The sequence below is a fragment of the Lithobates pipiens genome, unplaced genomic scaffold (genome assembly GCF_037356315.1).
Source record: "Lithobates pipiens isolate NorthernLeopardFrog02 unplaced genomic scaffold, aLitPip1_a1.2 Scaffold_1, whole genome shotgun sequence".
NCBI classification, from domain to species: Eukaryota; Metazoa; Chordata; class Amphibia; order Anura; family Ranidae; genus Lithobates; species Lithobates pipiens.
Genome location: NW_027507685.1, coordinates 46,439,353 through 46,464,491, shown reverse-complemented (window position 1 = coordinate 46,464,491; position 25,139 = coordinate 46,439,353). Strand labels below are relative to the sequence as shown.

General features: G+C 41.9%; 1 long non-coding RNA gene across 1 annotated transcript; it reads right to left on the bottom strand.

The window, feature by feature from the left end:
• Nucleotides 1–71: 71 nt before the first annotated feature.
• LOC143997041 (uncharacterized) lies at nucleotides 72–23,692 on the bottom strand. The gene is made up of 4 exons (XR_013277643.1): nucleotides 22,982–23,692; nucleotides 12,741–12,792; nucleotides 7,210–7,299; nucleotides 72–112 (listed from the first exon to the last, which is right to left on the bottom strand). It is a non-coding gene; the product is annotated as an uncharacterized LOC143997041 (long non-coding RNA).
• Between the last annotated feature and the right edge of the window lie 1,447 nt (nucleotides 23,693–25,139).

Genomic DNA, 25,139 nt, shown 5'->3' with positions numbered 1-25,139 from the left:
TGGGTACATTATTCCAGTGAGAACTGTCTAAAAAGGATTGAGTTTTGTTCTGGTACAGGAAGAAAGGGGGGGGGGGGGGGCACAACACACACCTTTCCGAAGTTGGCGAGATCTGAAAAGAAAAAACAGTGACTGTAAAAAGGTCAATACTGATATTTAGAATTTTTTTTTAGAATCTGACAGACTAAACTATTAGATAAATTGCTCATTGTAATTTTAGGGTACTTTCACCCTGGGGCGGTGCCGGCATTAGCAGTAAAGTGCTGCTAGTTTTAGTGGCGCTTTTCACCCCGCCAGCAGCCAAAGAAACTGTTAAATGTGCCAGTGTTGCAGCGCTGCCCATTCATTTCAATGGGCAGGGCGTTTTAGGAGTGGTGTATACAGTGCCCCAAAGATGCTGTTTGCAGGTCTTTTCCCAGTTGAAAGCACTCAAGCTTTCACACTGGTGAGGCACAAGAGGCGGTATGTTTAGCGCTAAAATGGTTGAAAAGTACCCTTCTTTATATGTTGTAGAAAAAAAGAAAAAAAAAAAAAAAAACAAACATACACGAAAAAATTGTAAAGCAGGGCAAAGCCTTTATTTACAGTTTCAATTCCATCAGCCCAAAATGTAGGTTGACGTGATGCTCACTGTATTGCATAGGTAATTGTATTCGACACAAGACAGTTGTTTTTCCGATAGTTTTTTTTTTGTAATTCTTATCCCTGCTCACAATCAATACTGTGCAGGAAACTCGAGTTTATGCGCAAAATAAACATATTTAGGCGAGAGCAGCAGCATTGCTAGAGCAGCAGAGTAATACTGGAGAGTACATGAATAGTTATACTCCAGTATTTACGTGCTGCTAAAACACCACTTCAAGTTGTCCACATCCTGAACAATTTCACATTTACTAGTAGGTAGAAAAAATTAAACAGAATAGTCTGGTTGTACTTGGGTTTACTAGAACATGCATTTATATATTGGGTTCTAAAACATTTACACAAGGTATACATTAGCTTCTAAGCCAGACATACTGTACAATAACCCCTAGAAACCAAAAGCCTTTCACCTGTCTTACCTCCACTAACAGCAAGGTATGATTTATTCTTTTCAAAAAATGTAAAAGGTTATCTTAGCAAAACATGCTTAAATAGTTTAAAATACTATTTTTGCACATTTTAAAGCACTGCCATAAATAATGGCTGTGATTTGCTGTCTTCTCATGATGTAAGCCTGTCAGTTGACATATGGAAACAACTTATCCTGTGGGTCAATATTTTAACTCCACAGCTGGTCAGTGCTCTCTAAAGTAAAATACAATAATACCTCAGATTGCAAGTAATGCAGTTTACAAGCGTTTCACAATACGCGTGTCCCCCACACACACACACACACACACACACACACACACACACACTTTTGGCCACATGCAGTACTGCATACAATAGCAGTCACTATGGAAGGAATAATGTGAGTTTCCATTGACTCCTATGGGGAAACTCGCTTTGATATGAGTGCTTTGGATTACAAGCATTCCTGGAATTAATTATGCTTGTAATCCAAGGCACCACTGTAGTTTATTTGCAAATCTTTACTGTAATAAAATATGGAAGAACAGGCATGTGAAAGTCACAATAAAATTACCTCACTTTAAGCACTTAATGTGCTCATAGTAAACAGTCTATACTTTTCCCTTTTTAAAGAACAAAATTTACCTTTTATGTATATTAATTTATTTATTTTTAAGCCCCCCCCCCCAAAATCAGACATGGACTAGCCACCCGCCTGCTCACCTTGTGTGAAAGGGGCCTTACAACTTTTGTGTTCCGACTCCCTAAAGATGGCAGTATAGCAACCGTTTCAGAATTCCTGTATTCCTCAAAACGATAAAGAAACTTTGTTTTAGACAGAAGTAGGGAATAAAATGTGTATATGTCCACGCTATTATGTAGATAATTTAACTGCTGCAAACACCAAATTTGGGTCAATCCATACCCATACATAAAAAAATGATATAGAAGATGGCTGGTGCTGCGCTGTTAGATAAAGGTTTAATTAAAACAACCTATACCTCAAAAAAAGTTTGGATGCAATATGGCTAAAGGGAATAGTATAAGTGCAAAACAAATAATTAGTCTCATAGATGTATACAACACATAATAGTGTGTACACTCTCCAAATGAGTGTGTAATGTAGGGACTTGTCCTTAACCACTTCAGCCCCTGAAGTATTTACCGCCTTCCTGACAAGAGTGTTTTTTGCGATTCCGCACTGCATGGCTTTAACTGCCAATTGAACAACGTGGGTCACAAACAAAATTGACATCCTTTTTTCCCCACAAATAGAGCGTTCTTTTGGTGGTATTTGATCACCTCTGCGTTTTTTATTTTTTGTGCTATAAAGAAAAAATGCGCAACAATTTGGGGGAAAAATTTTTTTTTTTTTAACTTTTTGCTATAATAAATATCCGCCAAAAAGATATAAAAACATTTTTTCCCTCGGTTTAGGCCGATACATATTCTTCTACACTTTTTTTTTTTTTTTTACCAAAACACGCAATAAGCCTTTGATTGGTTTGCACAGAAGTTATAGCGTCTGCAAAATTATTTTTTTTTTTTATTTATTTTTTTTACTAGTAATGGTGTCGATAAGCAATTTTTATTGTGACTGTGACATTATGGTAGACACATCGGACAATTTTGACACATTTTTGGGACCATTGGCATTAATACAGCGATCGATGCTATAAAATTGCATTGATTACTGTAAAAATGTCACTGGCAGTGAAGGGGGGGGGGGGGTTAAGTGTATCCTAGGGGTGTGTTTCCAACTGTCTGAGGGCATGGCTGTGTGTGACATCACACTGATCGCTGCTCCCGATGACAGGGAGCAATCAGTGTGCTGTCATTAGGCAGAACGGGGAGATGCTGTTTACATCAGCATCTCCCCCGTTCTTGATCTCCGTGAAATGATCGCAGGTATCCCCGGGACCTGCGTGCACGGTCACGGAGCTCGCAGCAAGCGCCACGGGCACAGCGGGAAATTCACAGTAACGTATGGGTACATTACTTTGTCCAGCCGTGCCATTCTGCCGACAAATACAGGAGCCAGTCGGGAACCGGTTAAAGTGCAAAAGTAGATGTGCAATAATACAACATTATGTAAAAGTGATTTTTTATTTTTATATGGAAGAGGACTATGTGAAAAAGAAATGGTAATATCTCTTCTTCTGTACAACTGCAATGTGCCAGAGATGCAGTTATGAGGCAACCACTTGTGTATAAAATATGAATCAGTGTTCACATTGCTTGCTTCTCCAGAGTATACTCTCCGGCCAATGGCGTGGATCTATTGTTATCAATTTCTATCAATCTTTATTATGCGTCAAAAACAATCCACATTCAAAAACAGATTTCCCAGAAGCAGGTGCAGCTTCTTCCTGCTCTCCCCAAATCGCACACAACTTCCCGTGTTGCCCTACGCCGGTCACATGACGCTGAAACGTCAAGATCTATGGAGACACGTCTGGGACATTCCCCCTCAACCATTGAGGAAGACTGTCCTGGACATGTCATTGTAGATCTTCTTGACGTTTCAGCATCACGTGACTGTCGTAAGGCAACACGGGAAGTTGTGTGCGATCCGGGGAGAGCAGGAAGACTTGAAAAAGAGAAAAAGAAGGAAGCAGCAGCTGCACCTGCTGCTGGGAAATCTGTTTTTGAATGTGGGTAGTTTTTGACACATCAATAATTTCTATAAATTTTTATTAATAGATCCACACCATTGGCTGGGGAGTATACTATGGAGAATCAAGCAATGTGAACACTGATTCCTATTTTATACACAAGTGGTTGCTTCATAACCGCAAGGTAAGAGGCCATGTCCACTAGTGTTTTTACACAGAAAAAAAAAACCTCCATGAAGATCAGGCTTTCCAGCAAATTTAGGTTACTCTACTCTGGCACTGAGTTGTTGCACAGAAGAAGAGATATTACCATTTCTTTTGGACAATTTTTTGGCATTTTGCACGTTGTTCCTTTTATGGAAGAGGATTATCACTTTGGTACTTTTTAATGTTGCATTATTTTGCACTTTAAGGACAAGTCACTACATCATTACACTCATTTGAAGAGCATACACACTATTAGGTGTTTTTATACATCTGAGACTAATATTAGTTTTGTGCTTATACCATTACCTTTAGCATTATTGCTTCCAACATTTTATATGGAGGTTCAGGTTGTTTTAAATTAACCTTTGTCTAAAAGCACATCACCAGCCATCTTCTATAGAGATTTTTTTATTTTATTTTTTTAAAGTACCACGGGACATGTGAAAGGCACTCATCAAAAGTGCCAACTATGACCACCTTTTCTACCCTGTGCTCCATTCATAACATTTGTACCATAGGATGCCACAGTGCAAAGAATTCCACAATTGGAGGCAAACCTTTCATTCAACTGCCAAATTATGCAACGCTCTGCATTGTGGGAACTTATAGTACAGGTGCAGAAATGGAGTCCATAGCCTGCACTTTTGACAAATGCCCGTCACAGGTGCAGACACCGATAGTAATGCCTGCAGCAATGGAAAAGCACTGCAGTGGGAGTATCTGGAAGAACGGAATTTCTACTGTAAACAGCAGCTGCTGGAACATATTTCATTGCTGGTAAACAAATCTTAGGGTAAATTGTCACTAGAATGGGTGTCTTCACTGAAAGATTGCTCCTCACTTCCTGCTCCGGTGGCAACTTTAAATTTGGTATATCCCATTTCTTTCTGTAATGAAGAAGATGGTCACCAAGAACAGAGGATGAATCTCCATAGTGACCACACTATTACACACCCCCCCCCCCCAGCTATGCGTTCAGAGCCACAATTGTATTTTCTTTACACAGGATCTTTCTGTCAGCAAGATATAAACATCCATAGACTTACATCCATGAGCAAGAGTCCTAAAATCAGCAGATTTCACAATACTCACTGTGCCAACAATGGCTGTGCAACTTCCAACATTGCAGTGGCCTTGAGAGGCTTTTGGCTTCCAAAGATATTGCTGATTAGTAGTGTTATTTTGTTAAAAAAAAGAGTTTCAAAACTGCTTTAAAAATGAAATTACTTGCCTTGTTTCTCCAGAAAGTAAAAAGAAAGACAAAGTGAAAAATAAAGAAAACTGACCAAAAACAAATGGATATAAAAAGCGTCAACTAAATTTGAACCATATAGTGATAGGGTCTATAGTTAGGCCATGAAGATCAGAATTTCAAGAAAATTTGGGTTACTCTTCAAGACAAAGAGGCAGCTCAGAATGGTCTGTATCTCCTTGTTTCTACAAACCATGATGTGCTGCTACTTCACCTTAAAGTATTCTCAACCACGACAGTCCAAAGGCATCACAAACTGCAAAGGAAAAAGACATTTAAACCAAAACTCAATCTGATTTAAGGGCCAGCACACAATGTTGCCCTCACCCTCTTCCTCTTCCCAACACTATCAGAGGTGACCTGTTCATAGAATCAATTGCTTTGATGTCCAACCGTGTAGAACAGACATTAAACATTTACTCTCCCTTGCAGACTAATTTATCAGATTTGGATAAACATTGAATTGAGGTAAGGGACCGTTGGTATCTGTCAGAGACAGGCTGGTACAATTAAAAATGCTCAGAGAGCACATTACACACCCTATAGGCTACAGAGATTAATTCCAGCCTGTTGATGTGAATAGCTTAGCAGAAATAGTTTCTTGTATTCTGGGACCTGTCATAAATTATCCCTGCAGTGGAGTGCACAAAATTTGTCACAATAGCACACTTAAACCTTACACAAAAAGCCTGCTTATTGGGTCTAGTAGAGCAGTGGTAACCAACCCTGTCCTCGGGGCCCCCTGACAGGCCAGGTTTGCAAGATAACTGAAATACATCACAGGTGATATCATTTGCTGCTCAGTGATTGCAGTATTCTAGTCTGCATCTACCAAAGGTAATACATAAAACCTGGTCTGTTAGTGGGCCCTGAGGACAGGGCGCCTACAATCGTTCTATTGCACATCTATGCTAGAAAAGCTATGGCAAAAAAAAGAAAAAGAAAAAAACCTCAATAGTCCAACAGCAAGAGGCGATAAATCCACTTCATGTGCACCAAATGCCTTCGCAATACCAGATAATACCTTGTAAAAGTAGTGCTGTACACAGCCTGTGCAAAAAAACAAAACAAACAAAACAGCTGCAGGAGGCCCAACCCACTACAGGCTGCCTGCAGAAAATTACAGGAAGGGTCAGTGACAAGGCCAGTCCCCCTTGCCAAAGAGGGGGCACGGCAATGACTGGTCTTTACGGTAGGAAGGTCCTACACAAAGGCAAGGTTTCACACTGGCTTACTGCACAGATATGCAAGAAATGCACAAAGCACACCAAAATTCAAACAAGAATGTACACACCTGTTGTGATGAGACAATATTTACATACCCCAGATTTAATGTGTGAGCAGTAGCTTACCATTCATTTAAGTTGGAGTACCATTAAAGAACGAACGAATGGCATTGCAATGCATTAAAGTGGTTGTAAACCCTTTTTACTACAGGTAAGCCTATAATAAAGGCTTACCTGTACTACCATGGACATCTCCTACACCTACACGGTTTAGGAGATATCCCCTGTATCAGCATGTGCCAACGTCATCGGCATATGCACACTGAAGCAACGGCTCGTTCGTGACGTTACCAGCGGATCCCTTGCGTGGGAGCGACGTCATTGCGGTTCTGGCCAATCACAGCGCCTGAGCCCACAATACCCAAAAGCAACTACGGGAGATATGTTGCTGGACTAAAGGTTTCCCCTACGCACAGGATCCAAAAGCTGCTTTTCCAGCTGCCCGTTTCTTGAAATACTAACATTTTACTGCCCTCTGGCTGCTGGAGGCATTAGATGCTTTTGGGTGGATGGGATACCTGCTTCCTGCCACACGCAGTGGTTCCTCCTGCCAGCTTGTATACCCTGTAGGGTGTTTTATGTCTATGAACCACGAGCTGCCAAATATTGTAGATTCCTCTACCTGCCCTAATACTCAATATAGGAGCAAATGGGCATCCATTCTGGCCACCTGCCCTCGATAAACTGATCTCTGTAATATTACTTTCAATCTTACTAGGATCAACAGAATTCAGTATTTATGTTTTACGCCACCTTCAATCTACCATACCGTTGTTGTTCTAGGTATGACAACTACCTGAGGATTTTTTTCGGCATCAAACACGGAAGACAAAATCTTGCAGACACCTTGAGTTAGCTTCTATTCAACTCGCTGCCAGAATACCAGCTGAAAAGAAATCAAATTGTGGATGCCAGTAGTTGCTGTAAAAACAATAGCAATGAAGCATTTTAAAAAGTATTAGTACAGGCATATATACGGCAAACCTTCATTTATGTAGGATTTTACATATTGTACTTTCATATCAATCCCTGCCTTCAGATGTTTACAATCTGATTGTACAATCTTTTAGACTTACCAAAGCTATGCAATAGGAGGAAAAAAACCTAAACAATTTACTGCAATGTATTAAAATTTAGGGAGGCTCCTGCAGTACATAGTTAATGGTAGCTCTAGACGAGATGTATGGTCACCTTAAATGAGATAGCCAAAGTCAAATGAATGCGTTTGCTTAATGTTACACACGCAAAGCACAATGGACCCATCTAGTGTTAATAGGGACCCGAGTGTTTCCTAAATCAGGCTCTAAACTTAGGTTGGAGAAAGAAACTTTGGCAATAAGTAAACTGTCCAAGTGATAACTTATTAAATCTTCTGACAGTAGCAACTACCTTCAACACAACTTCCCCCCCCCCCCCCTCCCACTAAAAATTAAAGGGAGAAAGAAAAATTCGGATTGCTTTTTGATAACTCAACAAAAGCCATTGTTGATCAAGTGCTCTATGGCCATTCTGAATAGCCCAGTTTTACAGTGGGATTTGGTTTTACAGAAACATTGCCAGTCACATGTTATAGAAGTGGAAAAAGGACATTTTAACCCCTTCCTGCTGACTGGATGTCCCGCCACTCTTCCCACGCCTCCCATGCCACTTCCACTGTCTAGAGCGAGATTGGAAGGAAGCCGAATACATCCCTTGTGACAGCAATAAAAGTAATTTTATTTTTTTTTATTTTTTAAAGTGACCATGTAAAACAAACAAGGAATAAATTATAATATAATTATTATATAATAATTCTAGAACTCCTTTGCAACTAACCTGGTAACCGTTATTTTTCTTCCTTTTAAAGCTCCACCTAGAGATTTTTAGGTACCGTAGTTTGTCACCATTCCACGAGTGTGCGCAATTTCAAAGCATGACATGTTAGGTATGCAGTTACTCAGTGTAACATCTTTCACATTATAAAAAAAATAATAATTGGGCCGACTTTATTGTTTAGTATTTAGTTCATGAAAGTTTTGTTTTTTTTGGAAAAAAAGACAAAAAAGCATTTGAAAGTCTGATGCGCAAATACAGTGTAACATAAAATATTGCAATTTTATTCTATAGATTCTCTGCTATACACATTAGGGGGTTCTAAGTAACTTTCTAGCAAAAAGAAAAAAACAAAAACTGATTTTACTTGTAAGCAACAAAATGTCAGAATAGGCTTAGTCATAAAAGGGTTAAATTAAAATTTTCAGAAAAGCTTGCCTCATTGCTCTTTTGAACTGTTTTTTTTTTTTTTTTTTGCTAGGCAGCAAATTGTGGAGAAGATAGCTGAATTAGTAGATAAGTTTCATTCACAATAAACTTAATACTCAATCCTTCTGGATATCTTTTTCAACAAATTGGAAAGGAAACCATCACAAGATGCCTGCCATCATTTTAGGACTGTAATCATGATTTTGTTGGTAATAAACCTAATTTGTATTTCCTTTTCAAAATATTCTCATCTGCAGCTGTATCCAGGGTATAATCCAAGAATGAATCAGACAAACTGTCATTATAAAGAAATAGCAATGTTTAGTATTTCCATGTCTTGCTAGGTGCCATTTGGATCCAAAGGTTTACTTACTCTGTCACAGAGCTGGAAAAATATCAGGATTTTTTGCTTGCCTTTAGCCCAGGTTCACACTGAGCTGCAGGAATGAAACTGTGCAAGTTCACCTGAACTTGCCTGATTTCACTCCCGCATGTCAGTCCCGATTTTGGCCACGATTTCAGAAACATCTGTGCAAAAAAGTAGTAGATTTTTTATTTTATTTTTAACTGGTGCAGCACCAATTAGGACAGTGTCATTGCCGCCAACTTCAAATCATGTCGAATCGTACCAATGTGAACCTGGGCTTACTACAACTTTCTAATCTATATGCATTTTGCAGGACTGAAAAAGCACTGAAGTAGGAGACAGCCAGTCCACTAGCATTAGACCTCATTCCCACAGGCTTCCTTAAAGTGGTTATAAAGGCAATTTTTTTACCTTAATTCAACTTCTGCAGTAAGAAAAATTAAATAAAAAAATTTAAAAGCTGTCGACCAAAAATCACATGGTATTAAAGACTCCTCGCAACACTGTGTCCTAGAGACACAGTTTTCCCCATATGCTGTTTGTGTCTGCAAAACAAGCATGTATGCTTTCAACAGACCACACCCCCAATGACTATTCCTATACTAAACACTGATCCACTGCCACCAAGCAGCATTGCCTGCAGACATTTGGCCAATGGTAGTCAAACCTAGTTCTCCCCATTTGCTGCCATAGAGTGGGCAGCAGATAGGAGACTGATCATCAAGTAACTGTTCACCAAGTCAACCTTCAGTGGGAATTCCCATGGTGCCTCTGCTGGAGAAGGCGTGAAAACCTGCTTTTTTTTGGCTATTGCGCTAGGATCTTAAAGTGCAACTAAAAGGGAAAAACTTTTTGTTTTGGATAGAGCAGAGAACATAAAGCACACCAATTGTTATTGCCGTCTGTGCCCATTAGGAGATTTCAAAAGTTAACGTAAGAGAAAAACACCAAATTTTGGGTTGACACTGAAACCGTAATAGAAGGAGAACGCTTCTAATGGGGACACAAATCTGGCGACTCCCTAGGATTCCCTCAATTTGGAGGAATTTTCTCACTTCTTGTTATGGCTATGGGACAGGAAGGGTGGGGAAATCTCCCCAATGGAACACAAATTATTAAACAGGACAGGAGTTTTAGAATGCATGAAGGGGGGGGGGGGGATAAAATAAATAAATAAAAAAAAAAACCTTCACTCTTAGGCCCCTTTCACATGTGCGGACCGTTCAGATCCGCCTGTCAGTTTTTTCAGGTGGATCTGAACAATCGCTCCATACAGCTCTATGGATCGATGGATGTCAGCGGTGACGTCCACTGACATCCGATCCGCAAAATCCATATGGATGTCCTATTTTCTATCCGTCTGGTGGAAACCAGACATGCGGCCCATAATCATCTGATCGCGCCCCCCCCCCCCCAAATAGAGGAGAGCGGTCTCTGACAGGTCCGCCCCTCTACAGTGTGCAGAGATGGACTTGTCATCCACCAGCTCAGAGGGGGGTCAACAGAACGTTCCCCGTTGAGCAAGTGGATGGCTAAATATGGATCCACAGGTCTGAAAGGGGCCTTAACCACTAACTGGCATTTCCCATTCCTGCGATTTTATTATGTAGGTATTAACTGGAAACGCAGGATTCCCAAAGTCTAAGCAGCACATTTCCCTGAAGAAAAAAATAAAAAAAAATAAAAAGGAAGGCCAATGTATTAAGATTTTATAAAACGATCCTACTACAAACGTTGAATTGGATTGGATGGACTGGTGTCTTTATTCAACCCTACCAATTATAAGTTTCATCACCACCTTCTCATTTCATTTCAATCCTTTGAGGTTTGTGTAAAACTACACCTATACCCCTCCACGAATTGATAAAAAAAAAAAATCAAAGTTTTCACTACAACAGGTTGTGTATATTCACATTTAGTTATGATTACAACAGCATTTTACAGCCTGGCAGGATTTGTTTGTTGGATTCCCCGAACTCGATACCTGTTTAAATAGGCATGCTAAAAGATGCAAACTCATTACATGTGTTCTCAACATACTGTAGGGCAGGTAGACACTGCAGGAATCTTTAATTTCACATTTATACTGCCATTTAGAGTATTTAACACTGGAAAATGTAACCCTTGACTTTTCTTTAAATCGGATATCAATCACTGCAGAGAGAACAGGTAGTCAAAGCATTACAATAATAAAATAACTAGCATGCTTAGAAATATTTGATCTTAAAGTAGAATGATATGTTCAAGTACTCTTTTGTAGGCAACTGGTATCTTTTAGGCCCTGTTTACACTGGATTCAGTTTGTTTTAAGAGCCTTTGGCAAGCTTTGACACCTTTAAAGTACTACTCAGCTACAGTTTTGGACTGGCAATTGGTCCTGCCCGCAGTCACTGGTAGGCAAAATATACCTGATGAAGCCTGCATATACCTACAAGAGTCAGATTCTAGAAAATCTGATACTTCACTGCTCATTGCCTGCTTCAAGTGTGGGACAGTTTGTCAAATTCCTGTTTCTCCTGCTGGGGTTCCTCCTTCCTGAAGTACAAGGCAATGGGAGAAAGCACAACAAACAGTGGGGAGTAGGTTCTCACGCCCCTGAAGTTTGTGAATAGATGCAAAGGCTGGGAGAGCAGTGGCTTTTCAATAAGCGAGCCACTAGAAAGGTACCAAGCAGGCCTCTTAACACACAGGGGTCACTTGGAAGCCCTACTCTGGGCAGATATTAAATCTATACATGCAGCATGGCCTCCAACCACCCAATCTTAAATGATTGTTTGACTGGGTGGTATTTGAATATTGTGAAATACTTTCCTTATTTGTTGCTCCCGCAGGCTTCCTCCTCTTCGTGTGACTGTTTCCCCCAAAGGCGCTTTATCTCTGTGCCTAGCTGGTCCTGCATTGTATAGGTAAACGGCAAGGGTCTGTCTACATTTTTGAGCTTCAGACAGCAAAGGAAAGCGATGGCCGCTGAGGAAGCAAAAAAGTTAAGAATTTGTACTTTTCCTCATATGAGGATTCTGCAAACACCTCATCCTGGAAAGAACAAGATTGATTCTTTAGTACTTAGCTCTTTCTTGCTCTAAAAATCTTGCTTCCTGCCCCAGGCACTGGATTGTTTTGACAGCTCATTCTCCTAGGCCCCTCGCCACCCCTTGTACATTGCTACCTCCAAAGCCTTTGCAACTGACCCCTCCACCAATGGGAAAAGTCCACATTATGCAAGCAGTGATGTGGACACATTTACATCTGGTGGGTCTTTCTTCTATAAGAGGAGTGGAGGCCGTGTACCCAAATTGTCCTGACAGGCGCTTTAGGTAAGCAAGTGGGGCACTTTGTTTCAGCAAGAAGGGGTGGGAGGAAGGATGGTCCTTCTTTGCCCAGAGTTAAGCATTAGGTATAATCTTTAATGCATAAAACCGTGACAAACCTCAATTGGGGTAACAATGAGTGCAATCATACAGGGCCATGTTTACAAAGCAGTGAATGGGACATTCACATTATCTGTAAGTGTTTGGGGAGTGTCACATTCACTGCTCTATAAATATGCCCTTCAGAGTCATGCTGCTTGCTCCACTTGGTTGCTTTGACAATCCAATAACGGTAGCTCTAAAATGGTTTATTTATGACTATTATTCAGAGCTGAACTTTTATTGACAGGAGAAATTTACACTGCAGTCGAACTACATTGTAAACCATGCAGGATTATGAAATAGACTTACTGAAATCATAAGAGCCTGTAATGTCACATTTGCTTCAGCTTCTGTTTAGACTCTGCAAAAAAATTAGTAATGTAAGGTTAGTCTGAGGTCATAACATCAGCAGGGGGCAAAAAAAAAAAAAAAAAAAAAAAAAAAAAAAAAAAAAAAAAAAAGGTAAATAGGTGCACACTTCAAATTAAATAGAGACAAAAATTAAAAAGTTGTTTAATAAAACTCAAAAACAGTTGGAGAGGGGAAGAGAAGCATTAAAACCTGTGTAGAAAATGTATTGGTTGCTAATGCTGACCTAATTCTAAGTGATTTTGCATGAATATCACACTGTAAAAGTTGCTTCAATAATTTGATTCTGTGACCTGGAAGAAGCATGCAGATCACAAAAATTCTGGCTTCACCCACAGCATGCAGATATCATGTTCTGTCTTCACTGGCAGCATGCTTGTTTGAAATCAGTCCGTAAGCATTTTTTTAATGTAATCAGTAGGCTGGGGGGGGGGGGGGGGAGTTGAGAAGAAAAAAATTCCCAAATTCATGTGAAAATGAGAGATATATATATATATATATATATATATAGATATATATATATATATATATATATATACACACATACACACACACCTTTTTTGTTTTTGTTAAGTGTTTTAATGGGTTAATATAGGACAGTACAAGGCTAAAGTAACAAAACTAATTGGTTTCATATGTGAAAGCCAGAACATTGTTAATATTCCTGCTGGTGCAAGACCTGTTTGGACTGGCTGCATTCACATCCAAGTGTTTTCAGCTCATAAAACACGAATAAAATGCCTGAAAAACACCTAACAAGCAAAACCCCATTCATTTCAGTGGCAACTGTTCACATCTGAACGTTTTGTCACCTGAAGCAAAACGCCTGAAAGACCCCAAGCTCAAAAAAACATGAGCTTCTTTGCGGCAGATTCTGCCTTTTACGTTGGTGACCTAAACAAAAATTGCAGCAAAAACAGCGAAATCAGAGTAAAAATGTGCAGGTGTGAAAAGCCTACAAGTAAACAAAAAGAATTTTGTTAATGCCTAAGCAGATTTGCTTATGCTTTTTATATTTGATCTTAAAATTAGTTGGGATGACATTTTATAAATTACTGTTCTCAATCCGACTTGTGTCCTAAAGGTGGCCACAGATGTATTAATATTCAAAGCAAACAGAATTGTAATTCACAGAGCCTCCGTCAAAATGTTTTAGTAAGCTTTCAATTGATTTTGACATTGGCAAGTCAATTGGCCATGGTGGGTGGCATTTTATCAATCATTTCTGACTAATCAAATATCTGCATATGTGGCACGACTTATTGACTAAATTATGGTGTTCACTAGTCCGATTGATCATATTGTCAGTCAATATTCTGTGTCGCACTGTCCAATACTGTCATCAACAAGTTGCTTGTTGGCATTTGCCCATTTATAGAGCAACCACAAATCAATGTGTATGCCTACCTTTAGAGTAGAATTCAGGTTTAATTTCAAAGTAGTTGTATAACCTTATTTTTACCTACAGGTAAGCCTATAATAAGGCTTACCTGTAGGCAACACAACTATCTCCTAAATCTGTATGGTTTAGGAGACATTCACTTTGCATGCAGCCGCTGACATCAGCGGCTCATGCGCTGTGAATGCCCGGCTGACGTTGCCGGACCTTGCCAGAAGACTCCCGCACGCATGCGCACGAGTGAGCCACAAACCTGGACGAAACGCTGAGGGCAAAATGTCAGCTTCCTTGGCGTGGACTGGGATGCGATACAGGGACCTGGTCCTAAGGTATTGCATGAGTTAGTATGTGGTGCAATTGCATACTAGCTAGTTCTGCCTTACAGGGGTTTTTCCCCTTTTTTATAAATGGGTGGATATACAACCACTTTAAAAATAAATAAAAAATTCCGCCAAGCTGGTCCAAAAAACTATTTCCATTGCTAAATGACGTGGCCGCTGGGTGTGCTGTAATATATTGTCATAGCATTAGCGACATACAGTGGTGCTGTGTTTTGACAGCATTACAGGCAACTTATCTGCCACCAGAATAAAAGGAGTTATGCCCCGTACACACGATCCGAAAATCGTATGAAAAATGCCGCATTTAAATCAATCAGTACAGAGCTTTCGAGAGCTGATCAGGACAGTTCTTCCGATATTATTCTATCGGACATGCACGGAATTTTTTTTTTCGTACAATGCCAGATTGTACAATTTTCGTTTAACCACTTGCTTACTGGGCACTTAAACCCCCCTCAGTCCCAGACCAATTTTCAGCTTTCAGCGCTGATGCACTTTGAATGACAATTGCGCGGGCATACAACACTGTACCCAAATGAATTTTTTATCATTTTTTTCCCACAAATAGAGCTTTCTTTTGGTGGTATTTAGTTACAGCTCGGAGTTTTATTTTTTGCTAAACAAACAAAAAAAGATGCAAAAAAAAAAAAAATCATGTTTTAATAGTTTGTTATAAAATTTTGCAAACGGGTCATTTTTCTCCTTCATTGAAGTGCGCTGATTAGGCGGCACTGATGGGCTGCATTGGTGGGCACTGATGGGCTGCACTGGTGGGCACTGATGGGCTGCACTGGTGGGCACTGATGGGCTGCACTGGTGGGCACTGATGGGCTGCACTGGTGGGCACTGATGGGCTGCACTGGTGGGCACTGATGGGCTGCACTGGTGGGCACTGATGGGCTGCACTGGTGGGCACTGATGGGCTGCACTGGTGGGCACTGATGGGCTGCACTGGTGGGCACTGATAGGCATAGTTAAGGCGGCACTAATAGGCACAGATAAGGCGGCACTGATGGGCAAAGATGGGCACAGATAAGATGGCACGGATGGGTGGCACGGATAAGTGGCACGGATGGGTGGCACGGATGGGCACTGATAGGTACCACAGATAGATGGGACTGATGGGCACTGATAGGTGGCACTGATAGGTGGCTCTGATAGGTGGCACTGCTGGGCACTGATGGGCGGCACTGCTGGGCACTGATGGGCGGCACTGGGGTGCAGCACCTGAGGCAGATTTTGGGTGGCACTGTGGGTGGCACTGCTGGGTGGCACTGTGGGTGGCACTGTGGGCACTGTTGGGTGGCACTGTGGGCACTGCTGGGTGGCACTGTGGGCACTATGGGCACTGCTGGGTGGCACTGACAGGGGGGCACTTACTTTATTTCAGGATGGCACTGCGGGTGGCAGGTGGGCACTGGCAGGGGGCAGGTGTCCTTTTAAATTGCTGGCCGTGATCGGGACTGATGTCCCGAACACGGCCGCCGGCGATCGGCTTTTTTTTTTTCTCCTCGCGCTGTCAGCGCGAGGAGGAATACTAGCCGATTACCGGCTCCGTTTTATCACATGATCAGCTGTCATTGGCTGACAGCTGATCACGTGATAAGGGGTCGGGATCGACCCCTTACACGGATCGGTGATCAGGCGAGTCTCACGGACTCGCCGATCACAGAGCGCGCCGCGCGCGCCCCTCAGGGGGCGCGCAGGCCGCTCGTAACCGGGACTACGTCAATAGACGTAGTCCCGAAAATGTGGGTCCGCGCTATTGCCGTCATTTTGCAATAGCGCGGATCCCAAGTGGTTAAGCAGTACAGCGGTCGTTCGAAAATGCAAGACAAATGCATTACAACACATGACATCACTTCTGAATTTTTATTCTGTCATACAAGAATTTTCGTGAATTTAGTAAACTCAGATTCAACGTGAGATTAGCATGAAAAAAAAGAAAAAGAAAACGACAATTCGTCCGATAATCAGATAGTCTGTACAGGGCTGACTGCTTCTCCTCTATTTAACAGAAGCCTTGTATCTTATCAAAAAGTACAATGTGTCCTCCAATTTTCTGAAGTGAAGAGTTGGGCCGATGATGTCAAGACTTCCACTTAAGCCAATCAGAGGAAGCCTTGCACTCAGATATACAATAAAAAAAAAAAAAAGTACCAGTTACTTACCGGTAACTGTCTTTCTGGGAAATCTTCCAGGACGGCACACCTGAGAGATGAGAGGCTCCTCCCTACAGGAAACACAATCAATCGACAGCTGTTTTAAGTCCCCACCCTTCCCCTTGATCCTCAGTTTGTAGAGAAGTAACTCCTGAACCAGGTTCACAAGGGAAATCATTCCTCATAGGTACTCACCTTCTAGTGTTCTAGAATTTTCCCTCCTCCAACGGGCGGGAAGTAGGCCTGCCGTCCTGGAAGATTTCCCAGAAAGACAGTTACCGGTAAGTAACTGGTACTTTTCTCAAGTCATCTTCCAGGACGGCACACCTGAGAGGATAAACAAGTACCTCAGGCCTACCTTAGGGTGGGGCCACTGCAAAACCCTCTTGGCGAACCTTGGCTCTGCAGTGAGCTTTACCTCCACTCCATACGCTCATATGCTTGATGAAGGCATCTTAGCTGGATCATGCGGCTGATCTGCAGGTCTGCTCCACAGATGTTCCTGCCTTTTCCGCTTCAGATGCAGTATCTAGGTGAAATGGGCTCTTAAAAATGGAATCAGAAAACATGTTAAACTTGTAGGTTAGCAATGTTGCCTATCTCCACATCTAACAACCATGGCCTATTATGCCTGTAGGTGCTACTTAGAACCACTAAAAAGATAAATAAGAGACCTGTGTAAGACAAGGACACTACATTAATCAATAAGAGGGCCTGTCTTAACACTATCCTGTTGAGGGAAATAAAACTGCTTCCTTTTTATCTTTATGTCAGCAAAAGACTAAAGGGAAGCCTACTTAAGGGAAATAGATTAACAGAAGCTTGAACCCTGGGTTTAAGGCACGCCCAATCTATGTCCTTACTTACGCCTGAGAGCCTTCTTCAGGAGATTAAAGTCCCTAGCAGGAGTAGACTACCCATATTGCTATGTCTAGTTTTGCTAAAAGGGCAAAATGAAGGCCATGCACCGAGCCGAAACCTATTCGATCGGGTATACATCTTTATACTTCATCCTCAGGCCCTAATACTCCTCTGAACAGAGCTCTCCAAGTTCTTACTAAACAGGGCGATTCATTATCCCCTTCCTCCAGTGTCCCATAACCCTACAGGGCTTCAACCCTAGGAAATGGTTCTGGCATCCCTGAATGCAAGTGGTCAAGGTTTTCTGACATGTGGCAGCTGCAGCCCGAACTCCTGGCCCCTCCATGGAAAAGAAGGCTGAAATACAAAAAGGTGATACATGCATTAATAATATCACAAATAAAATGATCATAGATTGTGGGCACGGCACAATAGATTTAGACAGAAAGGACACAAGCATAGACAACAATGTTGTGTGCCTGAGTGTGACTAGCTAAACCAATATATCAAATATGGGAAGAGACCCAAATCTGAACCTCAACGTAGACAAACAGTCCTCATAGTCTGGTTTTCTGATGTGCTGCCAAGACGTAAAAACATTAAGACTCAAGCAAACCCTAAATGCTGCGTATTTCTTTAGTGCAGCTAGCTAGGTCATAACTGATATATAAATACGGAAAGGACAGGAACCCCCTTTACTGTTGTGCTTTACCTATGTACAGCAAAACAAGGCTATAAAGACAGAAAGACCCAAACTTCTATGTTGTGTATTTCTGACAAACCACCACAGTTATAATTTTAATATGAACACCAACTCCCGTGTTGTGCATTTCTGCTATGCCACAGGGAAAAATATGGAACACAAGACAATCCTTTCTGTCATGCACTTCTGTAGTGTAGTTCAGATAGAACCAACACTGAGAAAGGACACAAGCAACCTGCAGCATTGTGTTTTTCTGAAACAGAAAGCACCAACAAGCTTCAATCTTGAGTATTTCTGCTGTGCAACAACATAAAAGCAGACACTGAGGAAAAAGACAGACAGCCTTTACAGCTGCAATCTTTCTGGTCTGCTGCAAAATAAAACAATAACGCCATGATGAGTATTCCTGCTGTGTAGCAAAACCTCAATCAGAAGGGACAGATAAGTTTAGGGTTCCCACACCCGTGCGACCCAACCTGCGACTTGGGACTGCAAGACGCATGAGAAGTCATATACTATGGCTTCCAATGGGTACCATTTGTGTCTGTGCGACACCAGCAGTCCCTGATTGCTGGATCCACAGACCTCAAGATTACACAGGTCGCAGGGAAAAAAAAAAAAAACAAATAGCAATTTTCAGGTCGAACAAGTAAGGGGTCCCCAATGCTGTGACTCCCTGGAGGATTGCAGCCAACAAACCCCTGCTGTGTATCCCTAAGATGCAGAAAGGTAGATCCATGAGAAACACTGCTTAGCCTGATATACAAACGATAAGGCAGTAAATATAGGACATACAGGACACAAACATTCAATCTTTGTGTATGTCTGATGTGTAGCAATATACCAATACTGAGCAGAGAGGCCACCATCCTCAATGTGTCTCTCAGCTGAGCAGCAAAAACAAAATCAGAAAAAGACAAGCAATCTTCACTGCTGTGTCCTTTCTGATATGCAGCCAATAAGGCAGTATATGCAAGGCATAGAGGACAGACAACCTTCAATCCTGTGTATGTCTGATGTGCAACAATATAACAATTATGAATAGAGATAGCACATGCATATTGAAGCGATTTGGCCTTGCGACTCAACATGTCAAATCGCATGGCTAAAATCAGCACAACACCACTTTGTGGTGCTACATGGATTACCAAAGGCAGTATATGTACTACACCTGGCAGGGGTTCAATTTGTATTTCTACTATGTAGCCCAACAAATTCGAACCATCAATTTTCACTGCTGCCTTTCTGATAAGGCAGTAATACAGGACACAAAACCTCACAGACCTTAATGCTGTATAAATCTGATGTGCAACAATAAAACACTATGAATAGAGATAGCACATCCATATTGAAATGATTTGTCATGCGACTCAACATGTCAAATCGCATGTTTAAACTCGGCAGCCATTGCTGTTAATAGCACTGTCTGAATCAGCACAGCGCCACGCAAATCAGGACCATCAGACTTCACTGCTGCCTTTCTGATAAGTAACCAACAAGGCAGTAAAACAGGACACAAAGCCCCACAGACAGACCTCAATCTTGTGTATGTCTGATGTGCAACAATATAACCATTATGAGCAGAGATGTCACCAGACACAATGATGTGCATTTCTGCTGTGCAACACAAAACCAGAAAGTACAGACCACCTTCACTGTTGTATTTTTCTGATCTGTAGCCAAACAAAGCAGTACCTTTAGTATATAAAGGACAGCAAACAAGCTTCAGTGCAGTGCACTTCTGATGTACAGCAATATAGACCTTATAAGCAGAGATGTCACAAATCTCAATGTGTATTTCTGCTGTGCCACAAAAACATCCCAGCAAGCACAAACCTTCACTACTGAGGTCTACTGGTGTGCAGCCAATGAGGAGTCATGGTCTATCCCTTTATGAAATAACCAACAGGCAATTTATTTCATAGGCATAGCCTGGGCTGTAGATACTAAACCTTCACCACCAGAGAAGGAACAGATCCTAAAATGGTTGGACACCCTACTATTAGTAGTAGTTGTTGTCCTACCTTACCTCCATAGACTGAGCAAACGCTAGCCAGCACATATCCAGGTGGTGCTGATTAGCAACTAAAGTCTCAATCAGCCCAGCCCTAGAGACCAATTTAAGACCTCTCTATAAGAGGTGGTTACCAGTTTAGCCTGGGAGGTAAATAGCTATTTGCAGGCTTCAAATAATTAATTATGTAGCTCTTGCATAGGTTTGCACAGAAAATCCTCAATTAAAAGGATGTAGGGAGCGATCTATGGTGAATCGCCTTTAGATCTGCCACTGCGTGGATTGTAGCCCAAACCAATAAAAAAAGTTTCTTCTTACCTCCTACACTATAATATAAACACAGTGTAAAGGTGGAGTGGGAGGTTGGAGCTTATGAAAGTTAACTATAGCAGGCAACCCCCAAAAGGAGGATCTGTGACAAGGGAACCCCTACTGTGCCACACAGTAGCTTGGTCTCTGCCCATCCTTGAATGTTAGGTCAGCTTTTGAACATTGTGAAGCAACTTCAGATTCCTAGCAGCTGGGCTAATAGGGCCGGTAACCTAGTGCACCTGCTGACCAGGGGAGCTTCTGAATCCACCAACCACTGCCCAATTAATAACCTGTTCAGTGGTATACCTGGCCTGTAAGTAACTTTGTATCTACCAGGTCCCCTCTGTACGCTATATTCATCCCTACTAAATGTACCACAACTGGGCATGTAGGGAGAGGCTGGCAACCTACTGCTGCGATAACCACAGTGTCTCTGCTGTAAGAGGGAGCTGTGGCTGGTGGTTTTAGCAGTGGCGTCTGCGCTATTTGTATCCCGACCCCAGTTTCTGCACTGCACCAGTCAGTATATACACGGGGAAGGGGGAGCAATGGCCTACCTACCTCTTTCTCATCTGAGGTGGTTTAGGCACACTCGTTCCTCTGCACCACCTGTCCACCATACAGCTTCTCTGATGTAAGAGGGAGCTGCGGCTGGTGTTTTTAGCAGAAGCTTAAGGGCTATTTGAATCCAGACCCCAGGTGAGATCTCAAATGCCCAGGAACCCTCTGGCTGGAATTGGGGATTTTGCAGCTAAATTCCCACGGCAAAAGGAAAGTAAAGTACTCACCGTTGTCGTCTTCCTCTTTTTGCCACAGCCAGCGGGCTTGCTTTTCCATCCTTATGGTCCACACGCAAGGAGGATAGCCGCCAAAGTGCTCCCCCCCCCAACTGCTGTCCCCATAGGGAAGTCTATATACATGGGGGGGGGGGGGGGCAATGCCTTCCATTCCTCATTCCCATCTTCATATCTGAGGTGGTTAAGGCAGACATCCACCGTAGTAAACTGGTGCCTCCTCGCTCTAGAGAAAGGAGGATGTGGGCGCCTGCTCCTACTGACTCTCAGCCTTCCCTCCTGGGTAAGAACGCCGCTGCCATTTTCCCGAAGTTTGAAAATGACGCGGGTGCTTGTTGCCACGCCCTCTCCGGCAGCCCACGCGAGCTACCGGGGACCCAGGAGTCGGGGACAAGCCCCCTGGAAAGAACCGATGGCCAGCACCCCCGTCTGAACAGCCACCTGTACAGGTAAGGAGGGGGGAGACAGGATAATGGCCCCTGAAGTTCTGGGTACACCACTGTACCCAGGGTCCTTCAGCTCTCAGGGGGGCTCTTCCAATTTCTGCTGCCCGCCCTGAGGAAAAGATAGGGGAACCCCCCAGGAAGGACAAGAATATCCTACCAGACCCAGAGGCTTCCCAGGCTTGTGGTCTGGCTCCCAGGGGGAGACCACCAGCCCCAGGCTTCGGGTCATTTGGAAAAAAACAAACAGTTTCGCTGTGTAGGGAGAAACACAATCAAAAACTGAGGATCAAGGGGAAGGGTGGGGACTTAAAACAGCTGTCGATTGATTGTGTTTCCTGTAGGGAGGAGCCTCTCATCTCTCAGGTGTGCCGTCCTGGAAGATGACTTGAGAAAAAAAAAAAAAAAAAAAGGCTTCTCCTGAATGGCAGAGAAGCAATCAGCCCCAACTCTAATTCCAGCAGCAAACAAGTCACCCATACTGCTACCGGAACACAGCTCCACTTACTGTTATGTAGCTAATGCTACTACAGTCCACAAAAGCACACACCCAGCAGCCGCATTGTTTAGTAAAGAAAATGGTTCATTTAGGCCAGAGTGAAATGAAACATAGAATTGTACTTCAGATATTTTTAGGGCCAGTACTCGCCAGATGCAGTTTCCGTGCATTTTTTTTCTGCACTATAAATGCATGCAGTTTTTCCATGTATTCCAGTGGCTCTAGTTCACACCAATGCAGTCAGTTTCTCCACCTGAATCTTGACTGGAAGTGACTGCACTGGTGTGAACTAGAGCCATTGGAATACATGGAAAACACTGGGCATGCATCTTTAGGGCCAGTTCACACAACAAAAATGTACTCATACGTTCCAGTACAGTTCTGTGCAGAACAAATGCAGCACACTATTTTTTTTTACTGCACTGGTGTGAACTAGAGCCATTGGAATACATGGAAAACACTGCAAGCATTTTTAGTGCAGAAAATAAGTGCACAGAACTGCATCTTGTGTGAACTAGCACTTAAATTCTTATAAATCTGCAGCCTGAATAAATTCTTACTTACATGCCACACCTCAGACCAGCTGCTTTTAAGAACCTGAGCTTTTCTATGGCACAAAATGGGCAGCCAACCTATTTGCCTACATTACTTACATTTTTGAAAAGGTTTCTTGAACAAATGTGTAAGTAGCACACTATAAAATAAGCAGAGCAGTTTGTATTTTGCAATGGCTGTTTTTTTTTTTTTTTAAATCAGCGAAGGTGCTTTAACTTGTTTTCATGGTGTCAAAACACTGATCAATAAACGTAGCTTTGTGGTCATGGAGCTTGCAACATATCTTATGTTTGTTACTACACATTTAAGACATAAGTGTGCTGAAAACAGGTTTTCAGTAGTAAAAAAAACAAAATATATATTAAAACACATTGTGAGAACTAACAGCTTCGAAATATATGGTATTGGAAGAAAGGCCATTTACAAAGACATTAATGTGATAAGGACACTTTACTCAGGTATAAAGCAGTAAGATGTGAAAATCAATGTGTAGATGATATTTTTTTAAAGCATTTGACAGTATAATCTCCCCCACAATTTACCCTGCTTCATAAACACTTAAGTCCCTTCAATAACTTTCCTGCTATATGCAAGACTACAAAAGTACAATTGCTACTCCACTACATAAATACTTACCAGACACTTATTTATTAAATGAGTACTATGTACAACTCTGTCCATCCTGAGCAGAGTGCTTAAATCTTTAAAGAATACCTTGAACATACAATAAAGCACTGCATCTTAGATCCCCTAAATTGTACAGACCACTCTGAAGACGTGCTTGTCGGACAAAAGCTACAATGCTTTACTGACAAACATACGGAGAAAAAAAAAAAAAAAAAAAAAACAGCCCCTTTGTTTGACCCTCTGTAGCAGGCAGCGCCCTCCAGACCAAGCCCCTTTCTCTCAAGTGCAGAGCCCTGAAGCTGCTCCCCTTAATGCAAAGCCTGGCATCCCCCTTCCTAAAACACATCTACACGGTATAGTAATACCCCCACCCAATGCTGCCCCCCCACTCATCCTGCCCCCTCCCCCATCCTGCCCCATCTGCGGTTGACTCTTCTTAACCTCTGAGTAAAACAACAGCCTGAGGACAGCTAAAATACACAAGACTCAGCCCTATGAAAAAAATAAAAAAAAAGGGAAAGAAAAAAAAAAAGGTTTTATTAGCTTTTCACAAGTTTGATGACAATAAATAAAAAAAGTTTTTTTTTTTTTCCACAAGCAATTCAATGGTTCAGGAACCAGCAACTTGTACAGCTGCTGATGCATTATAAATTCCAGCATGTTCTAAAACTACCGACTTTGTAATCCACCAGGAAAGATAATAGACATTGGCAAGTCTTTATTTTTTTGCGTCAGTACATATCTTTAAAGGCAATAGATATAGTACAGGAGCCATTCTAGGTACAACTAAGCACTAGAAAAACTCTGTGGGCAACGGTTGGATTGTCAGTTCCTGCAAAACGAGCAACTATATTTTTAATGCAATTCACCAGTTGAGCATGAAACGGGGACGGGGGGTAACCGTCAACCACATACATTTGTATTAAAATTTCTTCCTAGGGACACCATAGTTGAGCCCTTCGTATTCTTTGGTTATCAGAAAGCATTAAAGAAAAAAATTAAAGGACACAAATAAGCATTTAGAGCGCTTTTTGTTTTTGAAATGCTGAAAAAAAAAATAAACAAACACCAAAACAGATTTTAATGATCTGTAAACTCATCCCCTGTGTAAGTCTACCAGTTTCCCCAATAGTGCAGTGTGGGACTTGTGGTTCACCCAACCATTTGATGTCCTATTAAAGGAGGAGAAAGTACAGTCGCTGCCCATAGCAACACAAAAAGGATTCAAGTGGTAGCTGTTTCACTATAACTGCCAGAGATAGAAGGGGGGGGGGGGGTTATCCTCCAAAACGCAGCGTGATTGGGCTGAGTTTATGAACACCGTACGCCAGCAGTAGCAGCATCTTTTTTTTTGTGTGTCTGCCATCGATCAGCGCAGATAATCTGCAGTGTAAGTGATATTACTGGCGTACGGACATTGTAGCTTTGTACAAAATTGTGTAACATCTGAAAGAACAAAATTACAAATCTTAAAGTTTGCCAATAAAGGCAATCAGCCTGAAAAAGAGGGCTAAAAAGCACAGCAGCCAACAGGAGCCTTTGTTGCATTTGAAAAGCAGCATCTGATTGGTTGCTACTGGCAACAGCTCTGTTGCCACAGACATTTTCTTGTTCCCGGTTGCCAGAGGC